Source organism: Ranitomeya imitator, chromosome 4 (genome assembly GCF_032444005.1).
Source record: "Ranitomeya imitator isolate aRanImi1 chromosome 4, aRanImi1.pri, whole genome shotgun sequence".
Classification (NCBI taxonomy): Eukaryota; Metazoa; Chordata; class Amphibia; order Anura; family Dendrobatidae; genus Ranitomeya; species Ranitomeya imitator.
In genome coordinates, this window is record NC_091285.1 from 476,975,267 (window position 1) to 476,988,193 (window position 12,927).

General features: G+C 44.3%; 1 protein-coding gene across 1 annotated transcript in view; it reads left to right on the plus strand.

Moving 5' to 3' along the window:
- The window catches only part of ADAM10 (ADAM metallopeptidase domain 10), a 230,493-nt gene that overhangs the window by 28,259 nt on the left and 189,307 nt on the right, over nt 1–12,927 (plus strand). The gene's annotated exons all lie outside the window — the stretch shown is intronic.

Below are 12,927 nucleotides of genomic sequence, written 5' to 3' on the forward strand. Positions count from 1 at the left end.
GGGAGATTGTCGGAGTATTTGTGTTGGTTTATTATTTTTTCTTTCTTGCAGGCGATGGAGGGGGTCGCATGGATTGGCAGAAAAATAAAGATGGCAAACTGTGTAATGTTTTATTTCATTAAAATAATTTATTCTGGCTGTCTATTTAACCCTTTAACATCTATAAGATTTGTAATGGATAGATGTCTTATTGACACCTCTCCATTACTAAGCCGGCTTGATATCACCTTACAATACAGGTGACATCAACCCCACAAATATTACCCCATATGCCACCTCTGCAGGCCAGTGGGAAGAAAGATGTATCTATAGATAGATATATCTATATATGGATAGATAGACATATCTAAACTATCTATCCATCTATCTGTGTGTAAACATTATTCTTCAATGGAGAATGTAAAAGAGGTAGGACAAGGAAATTACATCACAATTCTTTTTTTGTTTGTTAAATAATAGATTTTTATTTAGCATACAAATCCACATGGAAAAAATGTATCCAATCCATGTGGATTTTTACCTGCGTTTTCTGCCAAGAGATGCAGAATCTGTGCAGAAAATTCCACAGGCAAAACTGCAACGTTTGCACATTTTTTTTTTTCCGCGATAAAACCGCATTAGAAGCTGCAGACATATGCATCCTATCATTTAGAATGCATTCTGCAATTTTTGTGCACACGATGCGGTTTTTCCCCCGAAAAAAACTCATTGCGGTAAAAAAAGCAGCATGTTCATTAATTTTGCGGTTTTTTTCCGCGTTTTTCCCGCTATTCTATGCATTTGGAAAAAACGCAAGAAAAAATGCATCAAAAATGCGTGAAAAAAATGCATGCGGATTTCTGGCAGAAATGTCAGGTTTTTGTCAGGAAAAATTTCTGCCAGAAATCCTGACGTGTGCACATAGCCTTAGACTTCTAACTGAAGACCCAGTCCCCTTTAATTGCATCCTGTAAGTTATGGCACCAGTCCATATGTGGGCTAATGTGCAACACTGTGCCAGAAAGACCCCACCATTGTGGCACATATTTCTAGCAAATGTAAGCCAGCAAGAGAGCGGTAAACTTGGACTGAACAGTCCTAAAATGTGATTGATCAAACATAGTGAAACAATGTAATAAACTGCAGCATACAGTTTTGTCTAAGGTCTAAAATGCGTTGGGTTTATCGTGTTTCACGCAGTGTCTGGTCTGTCGGACGGCGCACTGACTCGCTGAGTACGTCTGATTCCCATCCTCCACATCAGGATCAGACATGCTCGAGGTCCACAGATCTCATTCTCTGATCTGTCATTCTCAAAGCAATGTGACTGGATCTGTGAGACTCTAAGGGTCCGAGTGCTGCGCTGTATGTACCGGAGTTTCTGTTGCCTTTTTGAGATATGTATATGTATGTATAATAGCATTATTTTCATTCTGAATATTTTTTTTAAAGTGATTCCTCAGCCAGTGCAATATCATACATCTCCAGTTCAGCCCTTTCCTATAGATAGTGATTGTCCGAGAATACCTTGTATACCTTCACCTAATCTTCTTAGAACATATTTAGACTGTAAGTAGATTATGGGCTGATAGAAGTATAGTGTTAGATTTTAGAAGAACCTGTTTGTTTGCCCAGTATTCTTTGACAGTGTTATGTAAGTACACCCTTTAAGCAGCAATTGTCACCTATATTTTATAAACTGAAAGCAACTTTGTGACCACATGTCTCAGTAATCAGTCATCTAATATGACAATTTAACCCCTTAATGGCCGCCGATATGCCTTTTAACGGCGGCAGTCAAGGGTACTTAAACCACAGCGCTGTTAATTAACGGCACTGTGGAAAAAGTGAATAGCGCCCCCCAGAGTTGGATTTTCTCTGAGGTCTCGGTTGCCGGGGGTAGCCGAAACCTCAGAGAACATGATTCGGGGGTTTTTTTTAACCGACCCCAGGTTGCGATCGCAGTTAATTAACCATTTACCAGCGGTCGCAAAAACCCCCCGCGATTTTCCATTTAATTTCTGTCCTCCGATGTGATTGCACATCAGAGGACAGAGAATTGGGGTCCCCGATAGCCCCCCGATACTCACCTGTCCCCCCTGGTGCTCCTCGTTGCTCCCGATGGGTGCCGTCATCTTGTTCCGGCCTAAAAATGGCGGGCGCATGCGCAGTGCACCCGCCGGCCGGCACCCGGAAGATCTTTGGGGTCTCGGCTGCCAGGAGTAGCCGAGACCCCAAAGAACATGATCGGGGTCGGTTTTTACCGACCTGTGTTTTGCGATTGCCGGTAATTAACGGTTTACCGGCGGCCGCAAAAAAAAAAAAAAATCAATGTGTCATTCTCTGTCCTCTGATGTGATCGCACATCAGAGGACAGAGAAATAGGGGGATTCAGGAACCCTGTTATACCTATGGTGTCCCTGGGTCCTCATGCGTCCCCTCCTGCCCGCCGGCTTCTTCATTCTGTAAGAAAATGGCGGGCGCATGCGCAGTGCGCCCGCCATGATCTGCCGGCCGGTAGCTAGAGGAGTTGGGGCTAAATTTAGGGTTAGGGTTGGGGCTAAATTTAGGGCTAGGGTTAGGCTTCTTTCACACTTGAGTCGGTACGGGGCTGTCGCAATGCGTTGGCCTGACGTACAGACACACATTGTGAAAATTGTGCACAATGTGGGCAGCGGATGCAGTTTTTCAACGCATCCGTTGCCCAGTATATGTCCTGGGGAGGAGGGGGCGGAGTTATGGCCACGCATGCACGGTCGGAAATGGCGGACGCGACATACACAAAAAGTTACATTGAACTTTTTTTGTGACGACGGTCCGCCAAAACACAACGGATCCAGTGCACGACGGACGCGACGAGTGGCCCTCCGTCACGATCCGTCGGCAATACAAGTCTATGGGCAAAAAACGCATCCTGCGGGCACATTTGCAGGATCCGTTTTTTGTCCAAAACGACGGATTGCAACGGATGCCACACAACGCAAGTGTGAAAGTAGCCTTAGGGTTGGGGCTAAAGTTAGGGCTAGGGTTAGGGTTGGGCTAGTGTTATGGCTAGGGTTAGGGTTGGGGCTAAAGTTAGGGCTAGGGTTGGGGCTACATTTAGGGCTAGGGTTGCGGCTAAAGTTAGGGTTAGAGTTGGGATTAGGCTTGGGGTTTGGATTAGGGTTGGCATTAGGGTTATGTTTGTGATTAGGGTTAGGTTTGGGATTAGGGTTAAGGTTAGGGTTGGGATTAGGGTTAGGGGTGTATTGGGATTAGGGTTAGGTTTGAGGTTAGGGTTGAAATTAGGATTAGGGGTGTGTTGGATTTAGGGTTTTGATTAGGGTTGTTTTGGGGTTAGGGTTGTGATTATCGTTAGGGTTGATTAGGATTATGGATCGGGTTGGGATTATGATTAGGGGTGTGTTGGGGTTAGAATTGGGGGGTTTCCACTGTTTAGGTACATCAGGGGGTTTCCAAACACGACAGCCAATTTTGCGCTCAAAAAGTCAAATGGTGCTCCCTCCCTTCTGAGCTCTGCCGTGCGCCCAAACGGTGGTTTACCCCCACATATGGGGCATCAGCGTACTCGGGATAAATTGGACAACAACTTTTGGGGTCCAACTTCTCCTGGTTCCTTTGTGAAAATTAACCCCTTCCCGACCCATGACGCCACGTAGGCGTCATGAAAGTCGGTGCCATTCCGACCCATGACGCCTATGCGGCGTCATGGAAAGATCGCGTCCCTGCAGATCGGGTGAAAGGGTTAACTCCCATTTCACCCGATCTGCAGGGACAGGGGGAGTGGTAGTTTAGCCCAGGGGGGGTGGCTTCACCCCCTCGTGGCTACGATCGCTCTGATTGGCTGTTGAAAGTGAAACTGCCAATCAGAGCGATTTGTAATATTTCACCCATTATAACGGGTGAAATATTACAATCCAGCCATGGCCGATGCTGAAATATCATCGGCCATGGCTGGAAATACTAGTGTGCCCCCACCCCTCCGATCGCCCCCCCCACCCCCCGATCTGGCCGGTACACTGCTCCGGCTCCCCTCCGCCCTGTGCTCCGCTCCCCCCCGTGCTCGTGTCCGCTCCCCCCGTGCTCCAATCACCCCCCCGTGCTCCAATCACCCCCCTGCACTCCGATCCACCCCCCCGTGCTCCGTTCCACCCCCCCGTGCTCCATTCCAGCCCCCCCGTGCTCCATTCCACCCCTCCCGCGCTCCGTTCCACCCCTCCCGCGCTCCGATTCCCCCCCCGTGCTCCGATCCCCCCCCCCCCGTGGTCCCCCCCACCCTATCATACTTACCGATCCAGCCGTGGTCCCGTCCGTCTTCTCCCGGGCGCCGCCATCTTCCAAAATGGCGGGCGCATGCGCACTGCGCCCGCCGAATCTGCCGGCCGGCAGATTCGTTCCAAAGTGCATTTTGATCACTGAGATATAATCTATCTCAGTGATCAAAATAAAAAAAATAATAAATGACCCCCCCCCCCCTTTGTCACCCCCATAGATAGGGACAATAAAAAAATAAAGAAATTTTTTTTTTCCCACTAATGTTAGAGTAGGGGTAGGGTTAGGGTTAGGGCTAGGGTTAGGGCTAGGGTTAGGGCTAGGGTTAGGGCTAGGGTTAGGGTTAGGAATGTGCACACGTATTCTGGTCCTCTCCGGATTTTTCCGCTGCGGATTTGATAAATCCGCAGTGCTAAACCGCTGCGGATTTATGGCGGATTTACCGCGTTTTTTTCTGCGCATTTCACTGCGGTTTTACAATTGCGATTTTCTATTGGAGCAGTTGTAAAACCGCTGCGGAATCCGCACAAAGAAGTGACATGCTGCGGAATGTAAACCGCTGCGTTTCCGTGCAGTTTTTCCGCAGCATGTGTACAGCGATTTTTGTTTCCCATAGGTTTACATTGAACTGTACACTCATGGGAAACTGCTGCGGATCCGCAGCGTTTTCCGCAGCGTGTGCACATACCTTTAGAATTAGGCTATGTGCACACGGTGCGGATTTGGCTGCGGATTCGCAGCAGTGTTCCATCAGGTTTACAGTACCATGTAAACATATGAAAAACCAAATCCGCTGTGCCCATGGTGCGGAAAATACCGCGCGGGAACGCTGCGTTGTATTTTCCGCAGCATGTCAATTCTTTGTGCGGATTCCGCAGCGTTTTACACCTGTTCCTCAATAGGAATCCGCAGGTGAAATCCGCACAAAAAACACTGGAAATCCGCGGAAAATCCGCAGGTAAAACACAGTGCCTTTTACCCGCAGATTTTTCAAAAATGGTGCGGAAATATCTCACACGAATCCGCAACGTGGGCACATAGCCTTAGGGTTAGGGTTGGAATTAGGGTTGTGGTTAGGGTTAGGGGTGTGTTGGGGTTAGTGTTGTGGTTAGGGGTGTGTTGGGGTTAGGGCTGTGATTAGGATTATGGCTACAGTTGGGATTAGGGTTAGGGGTGTGTTGGGGTTAGTGTTGGAGTTAGAATTGAGGGGTTACCACTGTTTAGGCACATCAGGGGTCTCCAAAGGCAACATGGCGCCACCATTGATTCCAGCCAATCTTGTATTCAAAAAGTCAAATGGTGCTCCCTCACTTCCGAGCCCTGACGTGTGCCCAAACAGTGGTTTACCCCCACATATGGGGTATCAGTGTACTCAGGACAAACTGCGCAACAATTACTGGGGTCCAATTTCTCCTGTTACCCTTGTGAATCTAAAAAAATGCTTGCTAAAACATAATTTTTGAGGAAAGAAAAATGATTTTTTATTTTCACGGCTCTGCGTTGTAAACGTCTGTGAAGCACTTGGGGGTTCAAAGTGCTCACCACATATCTAGATAAGTTCCTTGGGGGGTCTAGTTTCTAAAATGGGGTCACTTGTGGGGGGTTTCTACTGTTTAGGCACACCAGGGGCTCTGCAAACGCAACGTGACACCCGCAGACCATTCCATCAAAGTCTGCATTTCAAAAGTCACTACTTCCCTTCTGAGCCCCGACGTGTGCCCAAACAGTGGTTTACCCCCACATATGGGGTATCAGCGTACTCAGGAGAAACTGGACAACAACTTTTGGGGTCCAATTTCTCCTGTAACCCTTGGGAAAATAAAAAATTCTGGGCTAAATAATTATTTTTGAGGAAAGAAAACGTATTTATTATTTTCACGGCTCTGCATTATAAACTTCTATGAAGCACTTGGGGGTTCAAAGTGCTCACCACACATCTAGATAAGTTCCTTTGGGGGTCTAGTTTCCAAAATGGGGTCACTTGTGGGGGGTTTCTACTGTTAAGCCACATCAGGGGCTCTGCAAACGCAACGTGACGCCCACAGAGCATTCCATCAAAGTCTGCATTTCAAAACGTCACTACTTCACTTCCGAGCCCCGGCATGTGCCCAAACAGTGATTTACCCCCACATATGGGGTATCAGCGTACTCAGGAGAAACTGGACAACAACTTTTGGGGTCAAATTTCTCCTGTTACCCTTGGGAAAATAAAAAATTGCAGGCTAAAAGATCATTTTTGAGAAAATAATTTTTTTTTTTATTTTCATGGCTCTGCGTTATAAACTTCTGTGAAGCACTTGGGGGTTCAAAGTCCTCACCACACATCTAGATTAGTTCCTTTGGGGGGTCTAGTTTCTAAAATGGTGTCATTTCTGGGGGATCTCCAATGTTTAGGCACACAGGGGCTCTCCAAACGTGACATGGTGTCCGCTAATGATTGGAGCTAATTTTCCATTTAAAAAGCCAAATGGCGTGCCATCCCTTCCGAGCCCTGCCGTGCGCCCAAACAGTGGTTTACCCCCACATATGGGGTATCAGCGTACTCAGGACAAACTGGACAACAATATTTGGGGTCCAATTTCTCCTATTATCCTTGGCAAAATAGGAAATTCCAGGCTAAAAAATCATTTTTGAGGAAAGAAAAATTATTTTTTATTTTCATGGCTCTGCGTTATAAACTTCTGTGAAGCACCTGGGGGTTTAAAGTGCTCAATATGCATCTAGATAAGTTCCTTGGGGGGTCTAGTTTCCAAAATGGGGTCACTTGTGCGGGAGCTCCAATGTTTAGGCACACAGGGGCTCTCCAAACGCGACATGGTGTCCGCTAACAATTGGAGCTAATTTTCCATTCAAAAAGTCAAATGGCGCGCCTTCTCTTCCGAGCCCTGCCGAGTGCCCAAACAGTGGTTTACCCCCACATATGAGGTATCGGCGTACTCGGGAGAAATTGCCCAACAAATTTTATGATCCATTTTATCCTACTGCCCACGTGAAAATGAAAAAATTGAGGCGAAAAGAATTTTTTTGTGAAAAAAAATTACTTTTTCATTTTTACAGATCAATTTGTGAAGCACCTGAGGGTTTAAAGTGCTCACTAGGCATCTAAATTAGTTCCTTGGGGCGTCTAGTTTCCAAAATGGGGTCACTTGTGGGGGAGCGCCAATGTTTAGGCACACAGGAGCTATCCAAACGCGACATGGTGTCCGCTAACGATGGAAATAATTTTTCATTCAAAAAGTCAAATGGCGCTCCTTCCCTTCCGAGCCTTACCATGTGCCCAAACAGTGGTTTACCTCCACATGTGAGGTATTGGTGTACTCAGGAGAAATTGCCCAACACATTTTAGGATCCATTTTAGCCTGTTGCCCATGTGAAAATGAAAAAATTGAGGCTAAAAGAATTTTTTTGTGAAAAAAAAGTACTTTTTCATTTTTACGGATCAATTTGTGAAGCACCTGGGGGTTCAAAGTGCTCACTATGCATCTAGATAAGTTCCTTGGGGCGTCTAGTTTCCAAAATGGGGTCACTTGTGGGGGAGCTCCAATTTTTAGGCACACGGGGGCTCTCCAAACGTGACATGGTGTCCGCTAAAGAGTGGAGCCAATTTTTGATTCAAAAAGTCAAATGGCGCTCCTTCCCTTCCAAGCCCTGCCGTGCGCCAAAACAGTGGTTTACCCCCACATATGAGGTATCAGCGTACTCAGGACAAATTGGACAACAACTTTCGTGGTTCAGTTTCTCCTTTTACCATTGGGAAAATAAAAAAATTGTTGCTAAAAGATAATTTTTGTGACTAAAAAGTTAAATGTTCATTTTTTCCTTCCATGTTGCTTCTGCTGCTGTGAAGCACCTGAAGGGTTAATAAACTTCTTGAATGTGGTTTTGAGTACCTTGAGGGGTGCAGTTTTTAGAATGGTGTCACTTTTGGGTATTTTCAGCCATATAGACCCCTCAAACTGACTTCAAATGTGAGGTGGTCCCTAAAAAAAATGGTTTTGTAAATTTCGTTGTAAAAATGACAAATCGCTGGTCGAATTTTAACCCTTATAACTTCCTAACAAAAAAATTTTGTTTCCAAAATTGTGCTGATGTAAAGTAAACATGTGGGAAATGTTATTTATTAACTATTTTGTGTCACATATCTCTCTGGTTTAACAGAATAAAAATTCAAAATGTGAAAATTGCGAAATTTTCAAAATTTTCGCCAAATTTCCGTGTTTATCACAAATAAATGCAGAATTTATTGACCTAAATTTACCACTAACATGAAGCCCAATATGTCACGAAAAAACAATCTCAGAACCGCTAGGATCCGTTGAAGCGTTCCTGAGTTATTACCTCATAAAGGGACACTGGTCAGAATTGCAAAAAACGGCAAGGTCTTTAAGGTCAAAATAGGCTGGGTCTTGAAGGGGTTAAGGGCTAAAAAACCTTTTTTGTGGAAAAAAAAATATTTTCACGACTCTGCATTATAAACTTCAGCACTTGGGAATTCAAAGTTCTCACCACACATCTAGATACCGTAAGTTTCTTGGGGGGGTCTAGTTTTCAAAATGGGGTCATTTGTGGGGGGTTTCTACTGTTTAGGTACATCAGGGGCTCTGCAAACGCAACATAACGCCCGCAGACCATTCTATCTAAGTCTGCATTCCAAAACTGCGCTCCTTCCCTTCCGAGCTCTGCCATGCGCCCAAACAGTGGTCCCCCCCACATATGGGGTATCAGCCTACTCGGCATAAATTGCACAATAAATTTTGGGGTCCAATTTCTCCGGTTAACCTTGTGAAAGTAAAAATTTGAGGGTGAAAAGATCGTTTTTGTGGAAATTGTTTTTTTATATTTTCATGGCTCTACATTATAAACTTCTGTGAAGCAGTTGGGGGTTCATAGTGCTCACCACACATCTAGATAAGCTCTTTGGGGGGTCTAGTTTCCAAAATGGGGTCACTTGTGGGGGGTTTCTACTGTTTAGGTACATCAGGAGCTTTGCAAATGCAACATGACGCCCGCAGACCATCCCATCAAAGTCTGCATTCCAAGCGGCGCTCCTTCCCTTCCGAGTCCCGATGGGTGCCCAAACAGTGCCCCCACCCCCCCACATATGGGGTGTCAGCATACTCAGGACAAACTGGTCAACAGATTTTGGGGTCCAATGTCTCCTGTTACCCATGAGAAAATAAAAAATTGCAGGCTAAAAAATCATTTTTGAGGGAAAAAAAGGGTTTTTTATTTTCACGGCTCTACTTTATAAATTTCTGTGAAGCACTTGTGCGTTTAAAGTGCTCACCACACTTCTAGATAAGTTCCTTAAGTGGTCTAGTTTCCAAAATGGGGTCACTTGTGGGGGGTTTCTACTGTTTAGTCACATCAGGGGCTCTCCAAACGCGACATGGCTTCCAATCTCAATTCCAGCCAATTCTACATTGAAAAAATAAAACGGCGCTCCTTCCCTTCCAAGCTCTGCGGTGCGCCCAAACAGTGGTTTACCCCCACATATGGGGTATTGGCGTATTCGGGAGAAATTGCACAACAAAATTTATGGTTAAATTTCTGTTTTTACACTTGTGAAAAAAAAAATATGGTTCTGAAGTAAAATGTTTGCAAAATAAAGTTAAATGTTCATTTTTTCCTTCCACGTTGTTTCAGTTCCTGTGAAGCACATAAAGGGTTAATAAACTTCTTGAATGTGGTTTTGAGCACCTTGAGGGGTGCAGTTTTTAGAATGGTGTCACATTTGGTTATTTTCTATCATATAGACCCCTCAAAATGACTTCAAATGTGATGTGGTCCCTAAAAAAAAAAAATGGTGATGTAAAAATGAGAAATTGCTGGTCAACTTTTAACCCTTATAACTCCCTAACATAAAAAAATGTTGTTTCCAAAATTGTGCTGATGTAAAGTACACATGTGGGAAATGTTACTTATTAACTATTTTTTGTGACATATCACTCTGATTTAAGGGCATAAAAATACAAAGTTTAAAAATTGCAAAATTTTAAAAATTTTCGCCATATTTCCATTTTTTTCATAATTGCAAGTAATATCGAAGAAATGTTACCACTAACATGAAGTACAATATGTCACGAAAAAACATTCTCAGAATCAGCGGGATCTGTTAAAGCGTTCCAGAGTTATAACCTCATAAAGTGACAGTGGTCAGAATTGTAAAAATTGGCTCGGTCATTAAGTACCAAATTGGCTCTGTCACTAAGGGGTTAAATCATGCATGTCTGGCCAGAAAGGCAGCCAGTGCAGGGTTGGAAACAGCAGTGAAAGCAGAAACTTGTGTTCTATTCCCCCTGCACGCACTCCAATCCGCCATTGGGGTGGGCACAGCATTGAGCACTAGTGATGAGCCAGTGTACTCGTTGCTCGGGTTTTCCCGAACACGCTCGGATGTCCTCCGGGTATTTTTGACTGCTCGGAGATTTAGTTTTCATCGCGGCAGCTGAATGATTTACAGCTACTAGCCTGGCTAAGTACATGTGGGGGTTGCCTGGTTGTTAAGGAATCCCCACATGTAATCAAGCTGGCTAGTAGCTGTAAATCATTAAGCTACGGCAAGGAAAACTAAATCTCCGTGCAGTCACAAATACTCGGAGGAACCCCGAGCGTGCTCCGGAAAACCTGAGCAACCAGTACACTCGCTCATCACTACTGGTCAGCCTATACGCCCAATCATTCCCACTGCAGTCTTGATTGATGTTCTGCTGAGCCAGACACAGTAGGTATGACTGTGAGGGCAGCGCTGACTGTCCTCTGACAGCTATTTCTAACATTCCATATGCAGTTTGGCAGAGTGTGAATGCGTTCTAAAGTGGCTAAGATGACTACGACGCCGTAGGTTTGAGTAGGGGTGGATCGGCAGTACCCCACTGTGACCAATCAGTTGATGGAGCTTTGCAGTTCCAGTCCGCTGCTGATCACATCCGGCTGCTGACGGGAACAGCTGATCGGCAGAGATGCCGGGCATCACCCCTCCATTGGTCAGGTATTGATGACCTACCCTAAACTATTGGATGGTTGAAAAGTACAGCTCACTGTAATGAATTGTGTATGGGGGGGGGGCTTTACAGCAAACCCACAATGTTTTTATTTTTCAACACCTATATTCCACCCAGTTTTCTGCCTAGTAACAGTAATGAAACAAATGAGGACTGCTTGGTCCACGAAAACTCAACTGTGCTCGTCTCGAGTCTGGTGATAAAAGTGATGCCTGCTTTTAATGACTTAAAGGCAATCTGTCACCCCCTGGATGAATATGAGATATTACTATGGGCATCTATCAAAAAACACAGGCCTAGTTTTGGCACTTCCTAAATTCAAATTAATCCTACAAAAAATGGGAAGCTTTCACCAAGTATGGAAAAGAGGAATACATCTTTCTTTATAAATCAGATTAAAATATTAATAGACTGAGATACATGTGCAAAATATGCTGCTTGTCACAGGTCAAAAATACTCTATTTTATGAAATCCATATATTGCCAAATCAAAGTGTCATAGTGATAAATATATTTATAAGAAAAAGTATGTCACATATTCAACATGTATGAAAAATATTATATGTACGATGACGCTGAGATAGAAAAATAACAGACTTCCCCCAGGAAGAAGCAAACGCGAAACGTGCGTTGGGGCATTTTGGCTGCATCACAGGTCATGCATCTACACATTTGTGCCTACTCTGCTTATTAACCACAATTACTCTGTATGTGACCATTTACTATAGCACATGTTCTAATAACCGTTGCTGCTATAAACACTTACACGGGTGAACCTCTAAACTTATTAGGAATTATGCACTAAGCACTTTCTGTGGTATGTTAATAAAGTGACTTTTGTTATATGCTATGGAATATTAAGTATACTTGCAGCTATGTATTAAAAACTCAACCATATAGAACTTTGCGATTTGAAAAGAAAGAGTCTGTTATTATTTTAATTTGATTTATAAATAAAGATGTACAGTATTTCTTTTTTCAATACTTGGTGAATGCTTCCCGTTTTTTTGTAGGATTAATATTACTATGGGCATACAGGTAATAGAATGGTTAACCAAGTCTTGCCTGTATTCCTCATGTAGATGTTGAGGAAAGCAGTTTTTATGTTTAATGATTTTTTCCATGCTCTGGGGCGTTTGGTGCGTGGAAGACATCCCTGCCTCCTCTCTTCATTATAATGCCTGGACCTGAAGACCTACCTCTTCCGAAAGGCCTACAACCTGCAGTAACCACCAAACCGCTACAGACCAGCTCTCCCCTCACCTACTGTATCCTCAGCCATCCCTTGTAGACTGTGAGCCCAGGCGGGCAGGGTCCTCGCTCCTCCTGTACCAGTCAGGACTATTACTGATTAATATTATTGTACTTGTTTTTTTTATTATGTATACCCTTTTTCACATTTAAAGTGCCATGGAGCAAATGGCGTTATGATAATAATAACGCCCCCCTCCCATGCAGGTTACACTGACCTAGAGGAGGCAGGGATTTCTTACCGCAAACCCCGAGCCTGGAAGAAATCACTAAACTATAACATTAAAACTGCTTTTCCCAACATCTACACCACAGTTATGAGGCATACAGGTAAGACTGGTTTAACCATTCGAGTACCTGCATGCCCTTAGTAATAGCTTTATATTCGTCCAGGGGGTGACAGATTCCCTTTAATGCTTTT